General features: G+C 44.7%; 1 long non-coding RNA gene and 1 pseudogene across 1 annotated transcript; both read left to right on the forward strand.

The window, feature by feature from the left end:
• The first annotated feature begins 3,782 nt into the window (after positions 1-3,782).
• On the forward strand, positions 3,783-4,201 carry LOC133209780 (uncharacterized). The gene is made up of 2 exons (XR_009724765.1): positions 3,783-3,990; positions 4,119-4,201. It is a non-coding gene; the product is annotated as an uncharacterized LOC133209780 (long non-coding RNA).
• Positions 4,202-7,193: 2,992 nt separating this feature from the next.
• On the forward strand, positions 7,194-11,325 carry LOC133209781 (zinc finger protein 821-like; annotated as a pseudogene).
• Positions 11,326-18,287: the final 6,962 nt, after the last annotated feature.

The following is an 18,287-nucleotide window of genomic DNA, read 5'->3' on the forward strand; positions in this document are numbered from 1 at the left end:
TGATAGTACACTCAATTCCCTCATCTAAATCGTTGATGAATATATTAAATAATACTGGTCCCAGTACCGACCCTTGAGGCACTCCACTAGATACAGGCCTCCAACTAGACTCTGCCCCATAGACTACAACTCTCTGGCTTCTCTCCTTCAGCCAGTTCACAGTCCACCTCACTACCCGATCATCCAGACCACACTTCCTCAATTTAGCCACAAGGATGCTGTGGGAGACCGTGTCAAACGCTTTGCTGAAGTCAAGGTAGACCACATCCACCGCTCTACCATCATCCATCCACCGTGTTATTTCCTCATAAAAGGCTACAAGAAAGAGAGTCTATCTCTTTGTCGATTGTGGCATCCGAGGAAATTATGCTTCTCAGATAGCTGAACTGCTGAACTGTCTTAAGCTCTGACTCTCCAATGGTAATGTGGGGATGGCGATAATCTTCTTGCGGTGCATGTTGGTAGAGGACTACTGTCTTCTTCAAGCTGACTTCCAGCCCAAAAACCTCAGCCGCCTCCGCAAAGCAAGATGTTAAACGCTGCAGAGCTGCTTCTGTGTGGGCAACAAGGGCGGCATCATCAGCAAAAAGCAGTTCCCGGACAAGATGGTTTAGGGTCTAAGTGTGGGCCTTCAGTCGCCTTAGATTGAATAGTCTACCATCGGTAAGATATCGAATATAAATGCCGTCTTGTTCGTCGAGGTCTGCTGTAGCCCTTTGGAGCATCATGCTGAAGAAGATTGTGAATAAGGTCGGTGCGAGAACGCAACCTTGTTTCACACCATTGGTTATTGGGAAAGGCTCAGAGAGTGCAAGGCCCTGACTTGGCCTTGCTGATCCTCATGTAACAGAATAAGCATTTTGAGGAACTTGGGGGGACAACCTAATCGTTCCAAGATCAGCCACAGGCCTTTTCTGCTCACAGTGTCAAAAGCTTTGGTGAGGTCAATGAAAGTTACATATAACCCCTTATTCTGTTCTCTACACTTTTCTTGCAGTTGTCTGAGAACAAATACCATGTCTGTGGTACTTCTATTAGCTCTAAAACCACACTGACTTTCAGGTAGAAGTTCTTCTGTGATAGCAGGTACTAGTCTGTTTAATAGTATTCTTGCAAGAATTTTTCCAGCAATGGAGAGCAGAGTTATACCACGGTAGCTTGAGCAGTCTGACTTGACACCTTTTTTCTTATACAGAGTGATGATGATTGCATCACGAAAGTCTGACGGTATTTTGCCTTGTTCCCAACAGCACACAACTAGCTCATGAAATTTAGCATGAAGTGCTTGGCCTCCATGCTTCCATATTTCAGGTGGGACTCCGTCAACCCCAGCTGCCTTGCCAGTTTTCACCTGCTGTATGGCCTTAAGAGTCTCTCCCATGGTAGGGGCTAAATCCAATTCGTTTTTCACCGGATGTTGCAGAATGTGCTGGATTCCTTCGCCTTGGACTACACGATTAGCACTAAAGAGGGTTTGAAAATGTTCAGACCAACAATTCAGGATGGAGATTTTATCTGTAAGAAGCGTTTGGCCATCTGCACTAAGTAAGGGGCTTTGAACCTGAAATGTGGGTCCATACACTGCCTTCAGAGCCTCATAGAATCCTCTGTGGTCACCCAAATCTGCACATAGTTGAGTCTTTTCTGCTAGGTTGACCCACCACTTGTTCTGGATGTCTCTAAGTTTCTGTTGGAGTTTGCTGCATGCAAGACGAAAGGCTGTTTTTCTTACATGGCAGAGTGGCTGAGCGAGGTGTGATTGATGAGCAGATCTCTTTTTTGTCAGCAATTCCTGGACCTGCTGGTTGCTATCGTCAAACCAGTCTTTGTTTTTTCTTTGAGGAGAACCCAATGGATTCTACAGAGGACTGCAGGATGCTATTTTTAATATGTTGCCAAAGCGCTTCAGGAGAAGAATCTATAAGTTGGTCTTCAAGCCTAGTTTGAAGGTTAGCCTGAAAGCTGTCCCTCACTGCAGCTATTTGGAAATTATTAACATTGAGCCTCCTCCTCGGAATGCCGCCCCTCTTACTACCGTAAATATCTAACTGGACAAATGTGTGGGAGGATGGTGCCTACTTTCTTGCATGACTGCTCCATGTTATCTTCTTTCGTGGATTCACTAGGGCAAACAACAGCTGCAGATCTCTCCTGGCTTGCTTGGTGCTACCTCTTTCCAGGGTTATTTTCCAAGTTTGGCATGGCCCCCATTTAATCTTGTTCTCACAACAGCATGGTTTGCTGTCCTCACTTAGCACAGAATTGTTCTGTTTGGCATGCAGATTGGCTGGGAAGTCACGTGGTTACAAAATAGTTTTAAATGGAAGTTGATGTGTAAGGAAATTCAAAAGAATACAGAAACAATGATAAAAATTATCACAAAAGTCTCTTTGTGCATAGTGGCCAGTCCTTCTACAGTGCTAATTGTAGTAATTTCCCCTTTGGCAGGGCTGCAGCACGTAATTGGTTCTTAATAATTTAATTTTGTTTTCTCACATGGTGCATGAAAAACACACCTGGGAAAATGGTAATACTGGAATAAACTTAGCGCATTGCCCATTCCATGTTGAACTGAAAACTACAATGCAGTTAATTGTTCTTGTGTGTCATGGTTTAAGCCCAGCCGGTAACTCAGAACCACACAGCCACTTGCTCACTCCCCCCCTTTCATCCCCACTCTGGGAGGGATGCTAATAATAATGATAAGGGAAATAACAAGGTGACCACCCACCAACCAATACCCAGCCCAACCCAAGCAGTGATCTGGGCCTTCCAGGTAACACCCTCCCCCATTTCTATACTGGGTGTGGTGTGCTGTGGTATGGAATACCCCTTTGGCTAGTTTGGGTCAGGTGTCCTGTCTCTGCTTCCTCCCAGCTTCTTGTGCCCCTCTTCACTGGCAGAGCATGAGAGACAAGTCCTTGATCGGGGTAAACATTACTTAGCAACAACTAAAACATCAATGTGTTATCAGCATTGTTCTCAGGCTAAAGCTGAAAACACAGCACTGCACCAGCTACGAAGAAGGAGATACAGCTGAACCCAGGAAACTGTAGAAATATCTTAATTGAGTCAATTTGATCTTTATTTTCCTCCAGAGTCCTAAAGTATAAAATCTCTCTAAGCAGTTCATCTAATCTTTTGTTCAAGCCCCATCGGTTAGGGGCTAATCGCTGCTCTTCTGCTTGCCAAAAACTTGCTGCAGATTTTAGTGTGTGCTTTTATTTCTCTCCCTGCTGTCCCATGGGCTATTTTTCTTTCTATTGCTTGTACCCTTTGCAAGTATCTTGCAAGACATAGCACCCAGGATTCAAAACCAAGCAGAAATGTTAATTGTGTCAAAATCCTTAGTTCTCAAAGGGCTCTGTGGGCTGTTGTTGTTAACTCAATTGTGTTGTTTTTCATTTCAGTAACCACTACAGCAGTGTGGACAACCCAGAATAGTGATGGGGAAGGTGGATTAGATCCACAGTGGTGTAAAGACTTACAAATTTCAGGTCCAGGAAAGGAACACAGAAGACCTACATGAATGGGGACTTTAAATTGATGTACAAGGAGGGAATAAAGTGGCTCATCTGAGAGTCATTTCTGTTTAGGAAGGAAGAGAGGGGAATGGGGAATGATGCAGTTTCTTTTTTTTTTTTTTTTTGTTTGGTTTTTGGTTGTATTTTGGGGTGGGTGTTTTTTGGTTGTTTTTTTGTGTGTGTGTGAGTTTTGGGGTGGGGGTTGTTTGCCTGCATTCATATAGTTCAAGAAGGGAAAGGCTGAGGAAAAATATTTCTGGCTACCAAGTTGATACTGTGGCAGATCCTAGCAGTCATAACTGCCCCTGTTGCACAGTTCCATGGGGTTGACCCCTACCCCCACAGCTGCTCACCTGGCATCCCACTCATTTACAGGAGTATGGAGAGGAGAACTGGAATGCAAAGCAGAGGCATATGTATGATCTTTCATTGTCCTATGTCTCTATCTGTTTGTAAAACAAATACAGTGACTTGTTTTGGTGTGGTTTTATTTTGGTTTGTTTTGGTATTTTTTGTTTTGGTGTTTTTTGGGGGTATTTGGTGGGCGTTGTTGGGTTGTGTGGGTTGTTTTTTTTTGTTTGTTTGCTTTTGTAGTATGCCTGTTTTGGTGTTGTGGTCAGCCTGCAGCCCTTTTTGTGTTTAATAAAGAAACTTCTGGAGAAGAGCCTGTGAATTCACTATTCAACATAATATCCTTTACTGATAGAAGTGATCCTACAGCTGTCACCTGCCTTACTCCCTTTCCAAATGAATGGAAGTGTATTCAAAGTGGGGTGGGGTTGTGTCTGTGTGAGCACGTGTGTGCAGAAACAAGTGTAGCCTATCAAACATTAAAGTGCTAAAGCTTCATCAAAGTAGGACTTAGTCCATCAGTAGGTGAAAGGGACAGTCTTCCTTATTTTTTTTGGAAACAATATTAGTTTCATACATGATAAATTCTGTATAAGCTAAAGATGGCATTTTTAAAAGTTTATTTTTTCCCAATCACGTGATGCTTTTTTAGATACAGGCTAGTGGAGAATGCACAAGATGTCATCTGCTAACAGCACTGGTTTGGTTAGCAGTTTGCATTTCTGGCTGTGAGCTGGTAGTTCTCTGTACTGTGATGAATCAATTCTAACTTGGCTTTGGGTATGTTGTATAGAAAGGCCACTAGCAGACATGATCACTCTCAGTTGTGATTGATGCTAGGGTTACTGACAGGAGGAGTTTCCTCAGCCACCTTATAAAGATTACAGTATTTAAAATCTTGCAGACTGTCTGCATATCTGAGCAGGAACATGCTGCTATTAGGCTCTAGGCTGCTGCTCAGTGGAAACATAAGCCACCTGGAAGGGGAAAAGGGGAAGAAAACAAGTACTTAACTACTTCCACTAGGACTTGTAGTGGTGTTTGGGAATCCTGTTTTGTAATTGTCACAGGTAGCATATCTCCCACCATAGATTTACATCTGTCCTGTATTGGGCAGGTTTCATCATACTTTCCTTTGTCTTGCAATGCTTTTTTAGTCTGCTTATTAACTTTTATCCTGGTGGTTGGTGCATATCTGCTTCTTGGAGAAGCACTAATTCTGTAGTGTCTGCTGTTCATGCAGTCTGTATTTTGGTCCCACCAATGTGAGGTTGTGGTCCAGAACTAAAAGCAGCGCTCCAGGCTATGAAAACCATTCAGTGCTGGAGTGGCTTCTGATGGGAGTACATGTGTCACAGCAATCATGATAGTACCTGCTGCTTTTGGTGACAAATAGTCTCTGGGTGCTCCTCATCATCTCTCTCCAGCCTGTGTGGATTGTGTTCTTATCTCCACAGAAACCTTTCTTGCATTTCTGAAACAGAATGATAAATGCTTTCAAATGCTTTTGGAAACCTCCATGAGAATGTTGGGAACTAAAACTCTTCTCCCACGGTCTCCATGAAACTTCTGTAGGTCTTTGAAATCTCCCTTAAATTACTGCTTTTTAAAGCACTGCTGGAAATTGCAAGGTAAGCACCAGAAGGCAGCGTATGAACATGGGGCAAAGCTGGCTGAAACAACTTAGCATATGGGAATGTATCTGTCCTTGTAACAGGACTGGTGCTCTCTCCCTGGCTCAAGAATTCAGTTCCCAGGTTATGCTGTTGCCAGTTGTGGCCCTGTACTAAAAGGCACAATTTTATTCTGAAAGTTATGTTTTTGCTTTGGTTTTATGTGAAAAATGCACTGTCTTCCTTATCATTTTTGCGTTTATGCTTTGAATGGTTTTTGAGAACTTATGCATCGGTTGATAGATTTAACCCCAAAGCTGCCCCACTGGGAATTTCAGCACCTTGCCCCAAGTACTCCCAGCTCATCCACTGAGAGGTAAAACCTGGAACAAAAACATTTGTTTGATTAAATATGAAAATTAATGGTTGCCTTTAATTGTTATTCTTTGGAACCAAAAGTTCTCCTTGAACAGATTGCTGTAAGAAGTTTTCTTTCAGAGAGGCACAAATAGTTGCTTCTTTCAATTCATTTGCCATCTCCTATTGAGTTGAGGTAGTAGTGATCAGTGTTTTTCAACAGACTGTAAGCTGTCCTAATCCAGTATCTCAGCTTTCTGGGTTCATTCCCTTAGTTTTCTGTTTTGAGCATTGAAATGTCACTGAGATTTATTTTAGCCAGAGCCATTCCTGGGCAAGACAAGGTAGTGAAGTAAGTTATCCATCATGTAAGCAGAACACCAGCTCTGAGCACAAATGCCTTCTTGGAGGGCTGTCGACACAGGAGTCACAGACAACCCAGGAACGATCAATGTGATCAGTGAATGCCAATTTATTACAAAGCTTTAACTCCTTATATACCATTTCTTACATGCACTTACAGTGATTTGGCATATTATGATTGGATACATGTCCTGAAGACCCTTAGTGACTAACACATGATTGGTTAAGCACAGGTGTGAGAACTTGACCTCGAAAGTCCACAGTTCTCATTAACTCGGTGAATTCCAGCTTCTTAGCTTGCTTGCTTAAGCTTCCTCGGGCCTCTCACAGCCTTGCTGTATCTTTCAGGATTATTCAGTTTATGTACCAATTATCCATTCTCCTGTGAGAACACTCTCCACAGGAGGGCAGCGTGTCCTCAGTCCTCCTGGGACAGATGGTGGTGATAGAGCATGCCAAAGACAAGCCCTGGTTTTGGTAGCACTATGGAAGGCAGGTGAGGTGCCAGGCACTCAGGGAGATACTGGTTTTGTCTAAGTTGTTTTATAGCAAGGAATAGGACTTAATGATTTCCAGGAGCCATATAGCGCTGTGCCTGATCTGGTATGCTGTCATCATCCCTCAGTGGCTTTCCCTCCCACCCAGAGCTGTACTATAGCTCTATTGGCAGATAGCCTGGTAGCAGAGAAAGTCACCTGGCTACATACAGCAGATAGATGGGATCTCACAGTTGTTTTTTTTTGTGGCTGGAGTAGCATATAAAGTATATGCAGAAAGCAGCCCAATGCTGGACATTTCTACTAGCGAGACTTCTACACACAGGGGCTGGACTCACCTCAGCCAGGTACAAGAGGCTGGTGTTCCATAGGGCAGGCAAGCAGAGAAGTTGCTTAAATGATTTCTGAGAGGTGACTTCAGAGGTTCTGCACAGTGCAGGTGAGCAGCCCCATGATTATTCTGTTTTTGGCAAGCATTGGTGGTGAAAGCAATGCAGCGACATCAGTCTGACTCTGTCCTTGTGGCTGCCAGGGGAGCAAGTATTTGCAGGGCTGGAGGAGCAAACCTGCCAAACCATAATGAAAAACAACTTTCCTGGAGCTCTTGGGGACCAGGGGCCAGCAATTCATCTGCTGCAAGACCCTGACTCCAGCAGCAGTGAGTTCTGCCCCTTCCAATAATGGCAAGGTAGCAGACTGCGGAGACTGTGACATGGGGCTAGGTGCTGTGCAGCTTGTAGTGATCCTCTGAGGGCTGTCTTACCTGTCTCCTCTGAGTTAGCCCTTGGCTCCCATGCAGGATTGTCAACAAACAGCAAAAGCAGGGCTGCTCCCTAAGGAAATGCAATCCTAGAGCCTAGAACCACCACCCCCCAGACTGGGTAATGACCTCACCACCAGAATGCAGTCCCAGTTTAGCAGAGCAGGGTGGTAATAGAAGGAGGTCCAGCTGACAGTCCAAGTGACTGTCAAGCAAGGCAGGCTAACAGGCCAGGTCCAGGGACTCTACAGAGCATTTCAGGGACTGAAGTGTGTCAGCCTGAGTTTAAATGGAGCCCCTGGTCTGAGGGGGTGAGTAGAGGCTCTGGGTGATGCTGGTCAGAACAGCTAAGGCTTGGGAGTGTTCTCAGGGTCCTGACACTTGGAATTACTGTTCTGCATGTTCTAGGTGGCAGTGATGATGAGAAAATCACCCGGGATGCAATTTCTTCCCATACATCTGAGGAGGATGGCTCAAAGGTGAAAGTGAAGAAAGAATTAGAGAATGCTGAACAACCTGTAGCTGGAGCCCCACTGATGAGAGGAAATGAGGCAAGTGTGTACTGGTGCTGCACTCACTTTGGCCTCTCAGGGAGAGAGAAGGGTACTATCTAAACACCTTCTCTCCCCATTGTTATTTCTTGTCTTTTTCTCCCTCCCACCTTCTCTAAACACCTCCTGACAGGAGGAAAGGGTATGAAGAGCTCTTGGGTTGCTAGGAGCAGGAAATAGCCTGCACGAACTATGGTTCTCCTGGCTGTCCAAGATGATTGTGCAGTGTGCCTTCTTCTTTCAGTCCTGGTGCCTTTCTTTGACTTCCCCTTCCCTTCTGCTACAGAGCAGTCCTTGCCTACCACTGTGCTGGAAGAGCCTGGATGCACTTGGAGGCCATGAGGCCTCTGCCTGTTCTGGAGACAGCAAGAGTTTTGCTCAGAGGCTGCATAAAGGAATTTTTAGTCTGCAAGAACATGAGCCAGCCCCAGTAGGACTGGGCACACAGCCCTTGATCTGGCCAAGGCCTGCCTAGCAGTATTGACTAGATACTAAGGGAGAGTGGAGTGTGTGCTTTACACCAGAGTGGCTTTTCCTCCCTGTAGGTGCCCAAGAGTTTGAATGCTGACCCTATGCTGGAACTGTCACAGTGCTCCCTCTGCCAGCTGGAGTGTGGAAGCAGAGAGCAGCTCATCATTCATGTATACCAGGTAGGGGATGGTTCCAAACTGTGGGATATCTCCTGCCTTAGGCCCTAAATTCAGCAACAACCCAAAGCACAGGATGGCTTTGTTCTGGTTTTTGCAGTCATAGAACTGAGCTAAACTGGGTCCAGAGGGTGTCTTGGGGAAAGAATCAGCAAGGCACCAGTCTGCAGATCCCAAAAGCACAACTCTAGCCCAAGGCAGTCTCTGCAAGTAGTTGCAGGCTAGGACCAGGCAGGTCCTTCAGATTAAACACGGAAGCAGTTTTTACATTATTCAGTGAGATAAGAAACCTTCCTCCTAATCACTCAGTTTTTTATTTTGTACCTTTATCACAGTTCTTACCCATGAAAACAGCTGTTCTTCCTCTGAAACGATTCCAGTATTGCAGGAAATCTGTACTAGAATTTCACAGGTTTTGTTGTCAGTGCTGTCTTCACAGCACATCAGTCTGTAAAAGGAGGAATGAAGCAGAACTGAACTGGCCGCTTACCTGCACCAGCTGACTGCCTCCATCTAAGTGCTTCCTCACCAGCATCCTTCCTACTCTTAGTCCATTCATGCTTTGTCCAGCAACAGCAGCTCCTCAGATGCATTTCTGAAAACAAGGGTCTTATGATCCAAGTATTTTGGCCTTAATTGTTTCTCTTGCACCAGAGTGGAGATGTAGAAAGGTTTCCTCCTTGCTGTTTGACCTGTGACACCCCAAGTGTCTTAATCTTGGTCTAGGAGCTGTCAGACAGATTTAGTGATAGTTCCCAGTTCCAAGAGGGTGATCTGAATGGCTTGCTGTATCTGTTGAGCATGTTTCAGGCTGGGCAATGAGTTGGGCAGTTCATAACTAACAACCTCGTTGTTGTTTTGCAGCACACTGCAGCTGTGGTTAGCGCTAAGAGCTTCATGTGTCCTGTATGTGGCAGAGCCCTCAGCTCACCAGGATCCCTTGGGTGACATTTCCTGATCCACTCAGAGGACCAGCTGTCCAACTGCGCAGTGTGTGGAGCATGCTTCACCAGCCATGCCACATTCAACAGGTCAGGGTCACCTTGGCTGGTGAATGGGCTAGAGTATCCACATTAAAGACTAGGTGGGTTGCCTTAAATGATACAGAAGTCATGGCTCTGGATCCACTAAGGCCTGTAGGAGAGTTGTGAACACCCCCAGTGAGTGAGATTCCCTCAGTCCCTTCCTGCCTGCAGCTCTGCATCACCTGCTAAGACCTCCCTGGGCTGTGCTGCTAAAAGGGTGTTCCTTTGCTCTGTGAAGAACTAGAAGTGTGCAGAAAGCACTGGGGACTCCAGTCACTGGAGAACAACTGTTTCCTTTTCCCATCAATCCATTGGAGTAGATCTGTACTGCCCAGGTGGGTTTATCATTTCCAGAGCGGGACTACAGGCAGAAACCAAAATGTTCTTTGTCCTACCTGGTGGAAGATTATCCACTTACCAGTGGAATAGGACTGAAAGGAGAAATCTGGAGATGATGGGAAGGAGCAACTTTGCTAGCTAATGCCTGCTCTTACACTCTTCCAACCCAGATACTGTTCCAGGCTAACCTGCTTCCGACCCCCAGATATGACATTGCTTCATTTTAGATACTCAGATGTGTCTGTGGGCAGGAATGGTTTAGCAGAGGCCTCTGTCATGGGATCTAGTAGGGGCACTGTTTATTGCAGCCCCCCCGGGCAGTCTGAGGTAGGGATGCTCCTGTCAGCACCAAGTCTTGATTCTGCTTTTTCCACTTTCTAGTGTGAAGCTGCCAGAGGTGCTGAGCACAGATTGGCTGCCTGCACCACAGAGCCAGGGCCCCTCCAGTGCTGAGGGGAAAGACATTGCCTTTCACCTCCCTGTGTACCCTGCAGCCATTCTCTTGGTGTGCAACAACCGTGTGGCTTACCGCAAGTTGCTGGAGGCACAGGCACCTGGCATGCGGAAGTGGGCACTCCGACGGCAGAACGAGCCTCTGAAAGCACTGCAGCAGCAGCTGGAGCGTGAGCGCATGGCCAAGAAGAGCCGACGGGACAATGAGACACCTGAAGAATGGGAAGCAAGACATATGTGGAATCAGAAAGCCAAGCGCCTGCAGCGCATGCAGGAGATGGATGAGCAGCGGGCACAGTGGCTACAGAGAGACCGGGAAGCCATGAGACTGAAACGTGCCAATGAGACCCCAGAGAAGTGACAGGCCCGGCTCATCCGGGAGCATGAGGCCAAAAAGCTCAAACAATGCCTGGAGAAAATGGACATGATGCTCCAGGCACAGTTTGGCCAAGATCCCTCTGCCATGGCTGCTTTGGCAGCTGAAATGAACTTTTTCCGGCTACCAGTGAGCAGTGTGGAGCTGGAGAGCCAGATGCTGGGCAAAATGAACTTTGAGGAGCAGAGCAACAGTTCACTGCATTAAGCTACAGCCAAGGACTGTGCCACTTCTGTTGCATCTGCCACATGTGCATTGGCAGGCTTTTCCATTCAGGAGGCTGCTGCATGTCCCTGGCTGACTCCCTGACAGTTCTGGTTTTCTCCTGAACATAGGAGGAGAACAGAGCTGAGAGGTGCCTGCCAAAGTAGCCTTGGTGGGAGCAGATTCTGAGGGTATGTCTCTGCTCTGGGGGCCAAGTCACAGCCTGTGAATAGAAGGAAAATAAATTAATGCTCATGTTTATTTAGTCCCCTTCTTTACCTTTTTGTGCTTTGTTCTGTTCTTGCACCCTTGCCTCATTGATGGGCTTGGGCTGCTGCAGTTCTGCTGTAGGTGAAAGCCTACCTCACTAAAAAGTGTGAACTATGGAGCTCAGGACTTCGGTAGTCCACACCTCCTCCAGGAGTAAATTCCTTGAGTTTGTACCCATTAAAAAAAAAATAAAAAATCAAAAGAGGATGTCATCTCCTTGGAAATGGCTGTGCACACCCTTTCTCTTAAGGCTATCATTATGTGCTTAGTTGCAGTAGCATCCATGGAAAAATGAAGAGGAATGAGTTCCTCTTCTAAGATAGCCCATATAATCACTAACAGAAAGGCTGACCAAGGCAAGCAAACATCAGACAAGTTTGCTGGTTTACTCACAAGTTCATTTTCATTTAAACAGCATTTCAGGTTTGCAAGTGAGAGTTGATTGAATGGTAAACAATAAGGGTAGGTCAGTTCTCTAGTACTGTCTGGATCTACTTTCCCCTTTATTCAGCAGTGGTGAGGCTACACCTGGAGTGCTGCATGCAGATCTGCTCTCCCCAGTGCAAGAGAGGCACAAACACGGCAGAGTCCAGCAAAGGGCCACTAAGAGGGCTGAAGGGATTGGAGTATCTCCTGTGAGGAAAGGCTGAGAGCCGGGACTGTTCAGCCCAGAGGAGAGGGCTTGATTTTACCAATAGGTATAAATACCACACAGGAGGTTTCCTCTGAACCTCAGGAAACACTTTTTTACCATGCAGGTGACAGCATTAGCAGAGGCTGCCCAGGTAAGTTGTGGAGTCTTCCAGCTTGGAGATATACAAAAGACAATGTCCTGGGCAGTATCGACTCAGGAGTCACGGACAACGCAGGAACGATCAATGTGATCAGCAAATGCCAATTTATTACAAAGATTTAACTCCTTATATACTATTGCTTACAAACACAGTGATTTGGCATATTATGATTGGATACATGTCTTGAAGATCCTTAGTGACTAACATATAATTGGTTAAGCACAGGTGTGAGAACTTGACATTTAAAGCTTGGCAACAGTCCACAGTTCTCATTAACTCAGTGAATTCCAGCTGCTTCTTATCTTGCTTGCTTAAGCTTCCTTGGGCCTCTCATGGCCTTTCTGTATCTTTCAGGATTATTCAGAGTTTATGTACCAATTATCCATTCTCCTGTGAGAACACGGTCTCCACATCTCCCCCTTTTTGTTTTATATATATTTTAGATGACACTACTTAAGCAGGGGATTTGGGCTAGATCATATTTTCAACATATGCCAACTACAGGCTGCTGGGCTTGTCCCTTTTTCTCCTGCATAGCTCTCTGATAACAGGGGAGGCCATCCTCACATCAAGGTCTGGTATGGCATGTGTCCCCACCACTCCATGCCTGCTGGGTTGCAGCCAGCAGCGGAGCTAAAGGTTCTTGGTGGCAAACACAGAGGCCAACCCAGTCTTGCCCTTGATTGTGTTAGCAGGCATTTGGTCAGCCTCAGTCCTTGCACCTTGTTCTCAATGCAGAGTTTCACCTGCTTCATCCAATAACAAGTTGTTACTATGGCAAGGCACACACAAATTTGTATTAGCAGAGAAACTAGCCAATGAAATTTCCTACCAGTGGTGCTCTCTCACCCTCTTAATTTGTTCCATTACCTGCTTTATAACACTACCATTGTATTAGAATATTTCTAGCTTTTGCCTTAGCATTTTCTAACAGCTACTACAAATTTGCATACTATAACATCTCTTTTACAAGTGACAAATCCATACAATACAAGGTGTAGTTTCTTATCAGCAACTGGCTAGTAAATACAGGTGGTTTTATACACAAAATCAAAGCCTCTAATAATAGCTGCTTTACAAGCACACATATTCAAGCTGTTACTTTTCAGATGCCCCCAAATGATGTTTAGCAATCATTAGTTTTTCTCTTCCTCTATCTCATTCTGCGTGGGGTATTCATGTTCTGCTCCTGTATCTGAGGCATCAGGTTCCTCCATTCGTCTGTCCAGCTCATGGCAAGGCTTGACAAACTTTGCAGGCAGTTGCCATAGACCTGTAGGCAGGAGGACACAAATATGCCCCCTCCTCCAGGTTATCAGTTCTTGAGAAGCAGATAGGTTAAATGAGGAGTTTGCCACATCATTGCCCCCCCCCTTTTTTTTTTATCTGCCACCCTGACGCTGCTTAGGTGACGGCTCATACAGCTTGTGGTTGCACTACCCTCTCGCTTTTCCAGTTATCAGTTCTTGTTTCAACCGATCTGTTCCTCCAAGTCTTAGATTCACCCCCAGGTTACTTTAAACATGCTAAGCAAGGCTCATACAATGCGCCCACTGTGTTGCAGCTGCTCTTTATGCTTTGTCTGTGGTGTCTCTACAAACTGCCTTTGTTTGTTTGTTTGGTTTTGGTTTTGGTTTTGTGAGGGTTTTTTGTTGTTTGTTTGGTTTGTTGTTTTTTTTTTCACTCCTTGGCTCTGGCATCCATCCTGGCCGTTCCGCCGGTGGAGCACTGGGAGCCGAACTGGAGGGCAGCTTCTTATCTAACTGAGCTCTTATCAAATAACTCCGATGTCACTCACCCTGCTTTGCACAGCTACAGCTGCCTGCCTGCTTCAGCAGCACCCATAAATACCTGCCGGGAACCACACTTTTGCATTAATCCTGTCTTGCCCAAAATGTTACACTACTATCTATTAGAAACTTTTACATGAACCCAAGAACAAAAAAAAAAAAACACAGAACACCGTCTGCCCTCAAGAAACACACACACACACATATGAGATCCCATAAACACAGTCCACACAACTACAATATTTGAAGCACAAAATCCAGACACTGATTACTCCCAGTACACAATCCCACGTACAGAACGTGGCAGAAGGACTCTGTGGAGACGAACAAGAAACCAGCTCTGAGAAGCGTCATCGCTGTGCGAGGCGTCAGGCTCGACTTTAGCGGGCGTTCCTTCAGAGGCTCTGTATCCCCCACATCACATGAGGCTTGGGCTTTCATACTGACCAAAACACACACTCATTCCAACACAGGTGGCCAGCCTATGTTAGAAGAAGTGGCCAGCAATATCTATAAAGGTCTCCAAAGGTCAATAACCTGGACATACTTATATTTACCAATTTCTAGTACATGAGTATTGCAGAGAGACTGTATCAAATGAGTTGTATATGGGGTCCCAAGTCCACAGTCTGTCACAGTCTGCCCAATACCCCTGATAAGAGCATATGAGAGACCTTCCCACTGTGGGTTTGTTTTTGGGTTTTTTGGGGGTTCTTTGGGTTTTTTTTTTTTGGTTGGTTTGTTTTTTTTTTATTATTTTATTATTTTATTTTTACTTTAACGTAAAAAATGTTGCTCCCTTTACTTTAAGAAGGACTGAAAACATCCATAAAACGGATGTCCTAAGCTCAAATTTCATTTCATTCTATCACTGACAAGGGGGGTGTCAGGCCATCGCTGAAATACTACAATAACAGCACTTAGCTCTAGTGTTTGTAGTGAATTGGAAAAATGACCAAATATCTTCTGCTCTTTCCAACCATCGTCTGTTTCCCAAACTTATCCGGCTGTGTGATTGATTTTGCTTGCACCTGTAAAGACAGTTAATCCTACAACAGGTTTACTAGGATAAAAGGTAACATCTTCAAACTGATTATTCTTTAGCATTGTAAACATATTATGAGGTGGAAAATGTATATTAAGAGGACCAACAAAATCTATCAGAGCAAACTGAAAAGCAGAGCTAGATTGTTGTGCCCAGTCTAACCATACCCTGGTAAGTGGCAAACAAATTTGTGATGGATCACAGCCCATAATTTCCTGACAACGTGAACGACCTCGTACAATCAAAAGAGCAAATACTTCTAACCGAATAATTACAGTTCTACATAGGAAAATCCATTCTAAAATGCATAAAGGATCAGTCTTTTGAAGATCCCACTGTGCTAGTAGACTAAACGGGTAATACTCACTGATGACGATAAACAGAATAACCTGTAAATCTGGATTCCATCGAGCAGCATAAGAGGTAGTAATTTTTGTCATGATGTCATCTAAGTACTCATACTGAGCTTTTGATAGAACTCTCTTTTTTTGCCTTTGACTCACCCTTTAAAAGGGGCATGATATCAGTCAGATCATCATTTGTGATTCCACACAAAGGGCAGATCTATTGAATATCACCCATCAATTTCTGCACGTCAGACAAGGTTTTTATCTGTGTGGTAATTTTAACTTTTGAGGCCTAATTTCAGTTCCAGGAATGATCCACCCCAGATATTTCCAAGGGGCTTCACATTGCACCCTGTCTGGTGCAATTACCAGTCTTGCTTTCGCTAATTCTGATTGTAGCAGGTAGAGCAGATGGTCCTTGTTTAAATCTTTGCCTGCAATTAGGATATCATACATATAGCAATAGATAACACATTTTTGCAGTTTTTGCCAGATCGGTTGCAATGCCCAGGCAACATACAGTTGACAAATAACAGGAGAATTTTTCATACCTTGAGGTAAAACAACCCATTCATATCTCTTAGGAGGCTCTCCTTTGTTAACTGCTGGGACAGATAAAGCAGATTTTTCACAATCGCTTGGGTGTAGAGGAATTGTGAAAAAACAGTCTTTTAAATCAATTATTAAATCCCAACCCTGAGGTATCATTGAAGGACTAGGAAAGCCAGGTTGCAAAGTGAGACAAAGGGGCACAAAATCACAAAATGGGATATAGAAACTTTTATAAGTAGTTTTAAGTAATGTTAAGTTTGATGGCTTTGTAAGAGTAGCAATGGAAAATTACTGAGGTGCATGATACATAGAGAAAAAAAAATAGAGTACAACTAGAGAACATACTGAGAATTCTCACAAGATAAATCATTATAGTTGGCCTAGTTTTAAGAAAAACAGTCTAGAAGAACAGGACACAGGGATAAGGAGTATCTGGGAATGGCAGGTGTCCAGGATGGGCTACAGTTAAACTAACTGATAAGTAGGAGGATAGGAGGATTATTATGTCTCTGGTGCTAACGAACCAATTAAACTGGTATGAGCATCTACTGCGCGTGCTTCAAAGGCTGCCAGAAGTGATGAAGATTGTTGGAAGAAGTAAACGACCCTCAGAGACCACCACCACAATTCTGTACGCATGCGGGGAACTCTCTGGAAAATGATGTAATCCATACGTAGCCTCATGAATATGTATGTATGCCCAGTGACTATATAAGGGTGGCTTGAATAGCAGTACGGGGACACACGTTAGGAGGAGTTATCCCCTGTGTCTCCCAGTGCCGTAATAAAGAATACCTGCTTGTCAGCTTGAAATCTTTGCTGGCAAGTTTGTTCCTGGAGTTTTCTCCGAATCAATTTGGCGACCCAGGTGGGACCCTCTCTGCTCGGCTGCAGGACCCGCTGAGGACAGGGCTCCTTAGGGCCCTTGGGAATTTTTCCCGGAGGGACCCCTCAACTCATTCGGATCGCTACGGGAGCAGACAAGGACCATCTCATAAAAGGTATTCTTTTTTTTGTATAGTCTGTAAGGTGCAGGGGGCACCTCGGTTTGGTAAATTGATTTGGTAAATTGCCTTGGTAAGCGTACGCATGGTTTGGAAGCCTTCCATAAATCGAGATAAGAAATCTCGTAGGTAAAGGTGTATACCCGGCTGCTAGCGTCCATTTGGTGTACACCCACAAGAAGCAGGGGGCTTCTTGTGGTTTGGGTCCTGCAGGACACAGGGGGTGTCTTGCAGAAAAGGTTTTGGATTTTACTGGTATACACCCAAAGGAAGCAGGGGGCTTCTTGTGGTCTGGGTCCTGCAAGACGCAGGGGGTGTCTTGCAGAAAAAGGTTTTGGATTTTACTGGTATTTTATTTATTTTCTGGCTTGTTATAGTAAGGATTTTGGACTTGTGGTTTTGGTATCGGTGACAGACTGTTATAACTAAGCAGGGGGCATCTTGTGATTTAGGTCCTACAAGACACAGGGGGGTGTCTTGTGGAAATGGTTTTGGGTCTAGTGTGCTATCAACAGCCCATAAGGGATTTGATTCAGTGATGCTGTCAGCGGGCGTCCCTGAACAGGTTAGTAGAATCACCCTCCAATACAGTGGGCTGTTCAGTATGGTTCCCACAGTGGAACGCAGACAGGCTGGTCGGACACAAGGGTCTCATCCTTCCTGGGACACTGACAGGCTGGTCAACTATAAAGGGTTCAAGGAAACCCCCCTATTAATGTTACAATATGGTCTGAGCTATAAGGGTTAGGAAGTATTGCTTTTGATTCTACTGGTATTCGCTTATTTTGTGGCTTGTTACAGTAATGATTTTGGTCTTGCGATTCTGGTACTGGTGACAGGATGTTATAACTGTGTTATTAACTGTTGTTTGGTTGGTTGAATTTAAGTCTCTGTCTTTGTCTCAAGTATTGTAACTGTGTGGAGTATGTCTGGGGATCCCATCTGTGTGTGTGTGTGTGAATGTGAGATTGATAATGGAAAATTAGCAGAGTGAAGAGATCTTGAAAAAGAATCCTTTTGGGTGCATTTTGGCACACTGGAAAGAACTTGGAGGGTCTCCTGGGGGCTTGGTAAATAAGAAAATATTGGTAAAATATTGTAACCAATGGTGGCCTTTGTATACTTTGGAAGATCAGGAAAAATGGCCTAAAACTGGAACTCTGAACTATAATACAGTGTTACAATTAATGTTGTTTTAAGGGGGCAAGGAAAATGGGATGAAGTAATGTATGCAGATATGTTTTTCACTTTAAGAAATCACACGGAGTGACAGACTGAATGCAAAATTAATATAGCTCCGCCAGATTCCTTAATTTTGGCTTTGGAAAAGGACAGGGAAAAACTGAAAGTTACGCTGGAGATGCTCAGCCTCTGATATTGGGGAAAGATGTTTAAAGTTAAAAAACAGTAATCAGGAACATAAGG

Source organism: Neopsephotus bourkii, unplaced genomic scaffold (assembly GCF_033783945.1).
Source record: "Neopsephotus bourkii isolate Nb327-2 ecotype Australia unplaced genomic scaffold, CSIRO-AGI_Nbou_v1 NB_364, whole genome shotgun sequence".
NCBI lineage: Eukaryota > Metazoa > Chordata > Aves > Psittaciformes > Psittacidae > Neopsephotus > Neopsephotus bourkii.